Raw genomic sequence first — 7,644 nt, forward strand, 5'->3', positions numbered from 1 at the left:
AATCAAGAACGCCCATGACATAAGAGTAATGAATAGTTTTGCAAGAGAACAGAGAATATGAATTTCACCAGAGCATTGAATTCCCAGCCCTGGCTTTGGAGGCAGGAGGTAGATTCTGGTGGAACAAAAGGCTTATCCCCAGGAAAGGGCACTGAAACGAGTCCTTCTAACTGCAGGGCCACAATTTGAATAACACTGCTGTAAGTCCCAGACACTTGGGAGGCAGGTGTGCTCCCAGGCAGCAGGGTGGGGGTGGGGAGAGGCTGTGGGCTAAAGGCTGGAAGTGGGTGGTTGGGGGAGAAATCCCTGCCCTTCTGTGCAGCAGAGGCAGGATCCTTGTTCTCAGACTTGGCAGGGAATGTAGGAAGGACTGAGGGCCCCCGGCCAGAGGCCTGGGTAATCCCCATGTCCCTGAGGCCAGGGGAGGCAGCAGGTGGGGGGGTGGGGGGGCTGGGAGTTCCAAATTCACTCTCATAATCCATTTCCAAGACTAAGCTCTTGGCTCTGCGCCCCGCAAGGCAGGCCTGCAGCTCTGCCCGCTCCTGTATTGGCTTGGCTCGGCCCAGAGCCCTCAGATCCACACGGTTTCAGAAATGCAATGGCCTTGGAGGGCCTCAGGAGCAGTTCATAGAAAGAGGGCTTCTGTGGGCATCTCCGTCAGCTGATGGGATGAGCCGCTGGTGGCACTGCAGGGAGAAGGTGGAGTTATGGTGTCAGCTAGGACACTTTCTTTCTTTCTTTCTTTTTCTTTCTTTCTTTCTTTCTTTCTTTCTTTCTTTCTTTCTTTCTTTCTTTCTTTCTTTTTTTTAATTTATTTGACAGAAAGCAGAAGCAGGGGGGAGTGGCAGAGGGAGAAGAAGGCTCCCCGCTGAGCTGGGAGCCCAACTCAGGGCTCTGTCCCAGGACCCTGGGATCATGACCTGAGCCAAAGGCAGAAGCTTAACCAACTGAGCCACCCAGGCGCCCCATAGGGCATTTCTTTCCCCAGTGTGGTAGCCTCCTAATCACAGACACAGTGGCTATGATAAAGCAACTTGAAAATATAGCCAGGCCACTGTTTGGAGGAACCCTAGTGCTCAGGACAAGGGAAAGCCCCGAGGCTGGGCTTCTGCCTTTTCCAGTGCTGAAACTCAAACTCCTCCTCTTGAACTTGTCTTGTACTTAGTGGTTCCTAGCAAGATTGTTGGAAGAGAAGGTTCGACTATGTTTCAAGAATCAAGACTCATTTTTCTAGACGGACTCTATCCCAGGTGGGAATTTTTTTTTTTTTAAGATTTTATTTATTTGAGAGAGAGAGATTGAAAGCAGGGGGAGAGGGGGAGGGAGAAGCAGACTCCCCACCAAGCAGGGAGCCCAACACAGGGCTCGATCCCGGGACCCTGGGATCATGACCTGAGCTGACTGGCAGACACTTAACTGACTGAGCCACCCAGGCGCCCCCCAGATGGGCATTCTTTCTGTGATCTACACTATACAACTGCTTAACTACCTCCCGTGGCGGGGAACTGGGTATGTGTCATCTTGGAAGGGCGCTCATTGTCTGAAAGGTCCTTCAATCTGAGCCTGGATTTGCCTTCGTATGACTCGTAAAATCCAATTCATTCATTGGTGCATGCATGCATTGGACAGACATTTACTGTGCACCTACTGTGTGCCCGGCCCTGTAGCAGGGTCCCTGTCTCTAGCAGGGAAAATGGTTCAGAAAACAGGCAGGTACAAGGTAGTGGCATCACTGCTGCTTACTAGGCTGCTTACGAGGTTAGCCTAGGAGAAGTGAGGCTGTGTAAAAGGTAATCTGGCAGGATGGGGATAGGGTGGAAGGAACAGATTTGCTAGGACCCGAAGGATCAGCCATGCTCAGTCAGAGGAGGTGAGGGGAAGAGTATTTCTGGTTGAGGCAACAGCACGAGCAAAGGCCCAGCGGTAAGGGAGAGCCTGGGTCTTTTGGGAAATGACGCAAAATTCCATCCGCCTGGTGAACTGGGCTGGAGGGAGGAGCAGACAGAGATGATGCTCGTCGGGGAGGCAGGGCCTCATCCACCGCAGCCCCTGGAGTGTGGAGAAGCTCAGGTGGGACCTCTGAAGGGCAGCCTTCAAGTGTCAGCCGGGCCCACGGCAGCAGAAACCGTAGTGCCTATAAAAGGCTCGCTTTTGGAGACAGATATGTCCAGGGGGTGGAGCAAATCACAGAGCGGCTGAGGACACCCGGGAAGATCCCTTTAGCAATGTGGTTAATAGCATGGGCTCCGATCAAAGGATGGAGGAAAACAGACATTCCATGCCCCGATGGAAGAACATGCCACCCCCCCCAGCCCCGCCTCCCTGGAATTTGCCAGGAGGACAGAACCTGAGTCTGAACGTGCCTCTAGATCCAGTGGGCAGTTGGCAGGAAAATCAGAGGACAGAGTAACATGCTGAGTTCTGCCGTGAGTATTCTACCATCCAGGCTGGGAAACCCCACAGGTCAAACAATGAAAGCTCTTCCATAAACAAATTACAAGAAAAAGACAGAGAGGGAGGGAGAACATATAGATTCAAAGAGACTTAAAAGGTACCAAATTTAAAGATGCGGCTGACTAACCAACAGTGACTAGGGATGTACACTCAGGCGAGCACGCCATAGAGAAACACAGGGAATTCTTCCCTAAAAAAAAAAAATTCTTCCTATAAAAATCTGAATTGTGGTTGATTTCAGAGAGAGGGCAGGAGGGGGCTGTGACTGGGAGGGGAGAACAGACAGGGGCTTCCGGAGTTTCAGGCAAAGTTCTATTTCTTGACCTGTGTGCTGCTTACACGGGTGTTTGCCTTATAACAATCCACAAGGTTATACATTTGCTCTGTGTGTTTTTCTGTTTGTCTTCTTTTGTAATAAAAAGGCTAGAAGAAGTGTGAGCTCCAGAGTCAGCCAGCTGGGTTCAAATCCCTGCTCTGCCATTTATCAGCTACGTCCTCTTTGGTAAGTGATGAGACCCTCCGGACCTCAGTTTCCTCATCTGTAAAATGGGGATAATGTTAGAGGGTTGTTTTGAAGATTAAGCAAGTTAGCGTAACAGAAGCCCTTGGAACAGTACCTAGCACTAGAAGCATTATGCAAGTTTTTGCTATTATTTTGGTTGTGCTGTTACTCCGCATTTCTCTACCCGTCTCTCCCATGTGTCCTCATGCTTTCAGGATCCTCGCTTAAGGAAAGGGGAGAAGAGAGCCAGCTATGCTATTCTGTAATGGCTGTGTCGGAGCCTCTCATTGACAGCGAAGAGATAATCAGCTTAAACCTGGGATCTGGCTCGATGACCAGGGAGTGACTGTCCACACAGCATGGTCCTGCCAAGTAGCCCTGATGCTGCTGGCTGTGCCTGTGGTATAGGTTACAGAGCCAGAATACTTCACCCCCCGGAGGTGCCTGCCACCTGCTCCCATTCTCTGCTGATGCCCGTCTTTCTTAGAGAGAGGACAGAGGGCATGGGCTTCAGTGGTAACGTGAATCTGGGTTCAAATCCCAGCTCTGCCACATAAGGGAGTTAAGGGGTGTATGTGTTCCAGGAGTCTGTCTTCCTCTTCAAGCCTCAGTATTTATTATTATTAATAACAGTATCTGCCTGATGGGGTGGGTGGTAAAGAGATGATCCCTGCACAATGCTCAGTAGAGGGCCTGCCTCAGGGCCCTCACGCATGCTGTTCTTTCTGCCTACAATTCTTTTCCCTGCACTTCTCCTAATAGTTGGATCCTTCTCATTTTGGAGGGCTGTGCTTAAATATCTCCTTGACTTCCCTATTGCAGGAAGGTAGGAATCCATGGCCACATCCCATGGAGACTATTTAGAGATAGATGAAATTCATGGCCTGACATGTAATGTTTATTTTATTACAATACATTTTTGGTTTTCTGCTTATTGTGTGACATCCTGTTACCCCTCACGAGAACGGATGCTCCATGTTGACAGAGACCACCTGTGTCTTGTTCGCTGCAGTATCTCCAGTGTCTAGTAGGTACTCAGCAATTATTTATTGAATAAATGGATCAAATCCACGAACATATAAATAAATATATCTGTTCGCTCCTCTATCATCTGTCTTCCCTGACTGGCTCGTGAGGGACGGAAGTGCAGGATCTTACCTGACCTGTCCTCTGCTGGGTCTCCTGGACCCCTTGCACTCGGCCAGGTGCGTACTGCATGCTCAGTAAATACTTGTCAGATGGATGTGAGCTTGAGGGGCCAGAGGGGGCAGCCATTTGTGACTGTTGCCATCAGATGCAGGAAGGGCTCCAGAACCCGTTCCCGGTGATTCTCTGGACCTCAGGTCTTGCTCTGCTCCAGAGCTGGGTCTATTTGGATCATTTCCGTGTGCCGGGGGGGCCATGAAGTCGTGAATGCAGGTGCCATGGATGGGAAACAGACCAAGGTTTGGGAGCTGGACAGACCTACATTCTTGTCCTTGACCTATCATGTTCAATCTCTGGGTCCTTGAGCTAGCTGGTGAAGCTTCCGTTTTCTCATCTGTTCCAGGGGAAATAATAACCATAGCAACAATAACAACATATTTGCCCGGAAGGGTTTTAGGGTCAGATCAGGTAGCAGACATGAAAGCCCAATGTGGGTTGAAGAGTCCCATACACAAGCGCATTAGTAGATACAAAGGCATGAAAACAGCCGTCGAAAACCAAATCCTAGAGTGAAACTCGAATTCTGGGGAGACACTGCTGGGTGTCCATCAACATTGTTCTTTTCTTCTTCCTTAGTAATAAAACTCTCGATTTCTAGGACACTCAGAATGAAGACTACATTTCCCAGCCTTCTTTGCAGCTCACGGTGGCCTTGTGCTCAGGTTCTGGCTGATGGGATGAAGTGTGTGCAGTTTCTGGAAAGTGTCCTTAAAAGGAAGACCTAGGTTCCTTTGCCTTTCTTCCTCCTTCTCGCTAGCTGGAATGTGGCCTTGAAGCTTGGGGCTTGAGCAGCCATCTTGGACCATGAGGAAGAAATCAGTGCTGAGGTGGAGTCAATGGAATACCAATACAGAAGCAGGCTGAGTCCCTGACACCTCCAAGGAGCCCCCCTCCAGAGTCCTTAACCAGAGAGAAAAAAACCTCTGTGTCTTTTAAGCCGTTATTACTTTGAAATTTTCTTTCACTTGTAACCAAATTTATATGTAACTGACACACTCTCCAAAAGAGGCAAACACTTGGGCTAGATGTGTTTTGTTTTGTTTTTATAAGATTTATTTATTTATTTATTTATTTATGTATTTATTTAAGAGAGGGAGAGTGAGAGAGAGAGAGAACATGAGTGGGGGGAGGGCAGAGGCAGAGGGAGAAGAAGAGGAGCAGACTACCCACTGAGTGCGAAGCTGGGACTCGGGGTTCTATCTTACCACCCTGAGATCAGGACCTGAGCTGAAATCAAGAGTTGGAGGCTTAACTGACTGAGCTACCCAGGCGCCCCTAGATGGGTTTTATTTTAATTACCAAACTCTTATACAACACCAGCTCTGTTGCTGGCATTCCATCAAGCCCTTTACAAATATTAACTTGTGAATTCTCATTATAATTCTAGGAGAGAGAAACCACTATTATCCCCATTTTACAGGTAAGTCTTGGGAATTTCACCAGAAGAGGGAGACAGATCTTGGAATATTCTCTTGTCAGTTTCTGCTTCTGGTAATTCTTTCAGTCAACAAATATACACTGAGCACATACTATGTGCCAGGTCCTCTGCTGGGTGTTTGGGATATAAGGACAAAAAGACAGATTCGATGGCTGGTCTTATGGAGTTTACAATCCAAACTGTCCTGTCCAGCATGGTAGCTACTAGTTACATGTGGCTGTTTACATTTAAATTAATTAAAATGAGATAAAAATTTAGTTCCCCAGACAAACCAGCCACATTCCAGATGTTCCATAGCCACAGGTGACTAGTGGTTATTGTACTAGATGGGGCAAACGTGGTACATTTCCATTATGATAGAAAGTTCTGGTCTAAAGGGATAGCTGGCAAGTAAACTAGCCATTTACAAATTCAGTGTGTGAGCACTGGCTATCATATTTCTTTCTTTCTTTTTTTTAAAGATTTATTTATTTATTTATTTATTTATTTATTTATTTGAGAGAGAGTGTGAGAGAGAGAGACCACAGGCTAGGGGAGAGGCAGAGGGAGAGGGAGAAGCAGGCTCTCCGATGAGCAGGGAGCCCGACTCGGGGCTTGATCCCAGGACCCTGGGATCAGGACCTGACCCAAGGGCAGATGCTTAACTGACTGAGCTTCCCAGGCGCCCCTGGCTATCACATTTCTTATCGCTTCCCTAATTTGCCCGGCTCCGGGGGAGGGAACAGAAAGGAGAAAGCAGTGGCTTTATTTATTTACATAGTATTGTTGGGTATAGGTTAAGTTTTGTTTTATTCATCAATTCACTCCAACTTTACAATCACCTCATTTTACAGATGAGGGAACTCAGGGAGGGAATGTGACTGGCCAAGCTTACACGTAGAGTAGACAATAAACACTCCCTGATGTTCCTGGCTCCATAAACCGTGTCCACAATGAAAAGAATCTAGGAGATAATAAGAACATTTAGCTTATGTGGAGGGCTTACGATGGCCATGGGAGGCATCCTCCTGAAGTCTACTTTCTATAATCCTCATCCTAACCTTAGGAGGCCAAAGGTCGACATCACCTCATTTATAGGTGAGGAAACCGGGATGCAGAAGGGAAGTGACTTGCCCAAGGCCACCCAGATGGGAAGGCGCTTGCTTTTTCTGTCCACATCCTAGGCAAATCCAGCCCTGCCTGGCTTCTTCCCTGTGACTCATATCCTCCTGGGGGAAGTGAGGAAAAGCTGAGTCCATTCTCCCTCCCCTGAAGTTCAGTTCCAGTTGCTCGCTGGGGGCTAGGACCAGGAGACACCGGGAGCTGGTTCCCAGGCTCTCTGGGTAGATCTGGTTCCCCTACTGTCTGACTGCTAGAGGCCCAGGGTGAGGAAACTTGGCTTTGGGACCAGACCACCCACCTCCGAGTCCAAGGGCTGGCAGGGGGTGCTGAGCAGAAGGCAGGACTGGCCCCCACCCCCTTTCTGTGTTTACCTTTTGAACTTTAATTGTGAGCTTATCTTTAAGGGAAAGAATATTCCATAAACTTAAAATAGGCAAGACTTAATTAATAGCATGCTTTGTTCTTCTGATCCTTATCTGTTCAGGAAGACACACCCCTTTTCAGTTTTGTGGGTCAAGGTGAAACTGCCTCTGGGGGCTTACCAGCAAGCTGCTCCATTTTCCACTTTTTTTTTTTTTTAAGATTTTATTTATTCATTTGACAGAGAGAGAGAGAGAGCCAGCGAGAGAGGGAACACAAGCAGGGGGAGTGGGAGAGGAAGAAGCAGGCTCATAGCGGAGGAGCCTGACGTGGGGATTGATCCCAGAATGCCAGGATCACACCCTGAGCCGAAGGCAGACGCTTAACGACTGTGCCACCCAGGCGCCCCTCCATTTTCCACTTTTGAACTCTGGTTCCTTTTGGTTTTTCCCTTCTCCTATGTGTTGGGAAGGTTTTTCCCAACTTTTTAGCCAAGACCTTTTCTATTTATTCAGTTGCCAGTATTATATATTATAATTATTTCTTTTTTTTTTTTAAGATTTTTTTTTTTTTCGATGGTGTG

General features: G+C 48.0%; 1 long non-coding RNA gene across 1 annotated transcript; it reads left to right on the forward strand.

Moving 5' to 3' along the window:
- Positions 1-1,163: 1,163 nt before the first annotated feature.
- Positions 1,164-3,446, forward strand: LOC117804591. The gene is made up of 3 exons (XR_004629164.1): positions 1,164-1,250; positions 2,877-2,956; positions 3,172-3,446. It is a non-coding gene; the product is annotated as an uncharacterized LOC117804591 (long non-coding RNA).
- Positions 3,447-7,644: the final 4,198 nt, after the last annotated feature.

Source organism: Ailuropoda melanoleuca, chromosome 12, assembly GCF_002007445.2.
Source record: "Ailuropoda melanoleuca isolate Jingjing chromosome 12, ASM200744v2, whole genome shotgun sequence".
Classification (NCBI taxonomy): domain Eukaryota; kingdom Metazoa; phylum Chordata; class Mammalia; order Carnivora; family Ursidae; genus Ailuropoda; species Ailuropoda melanoleuca.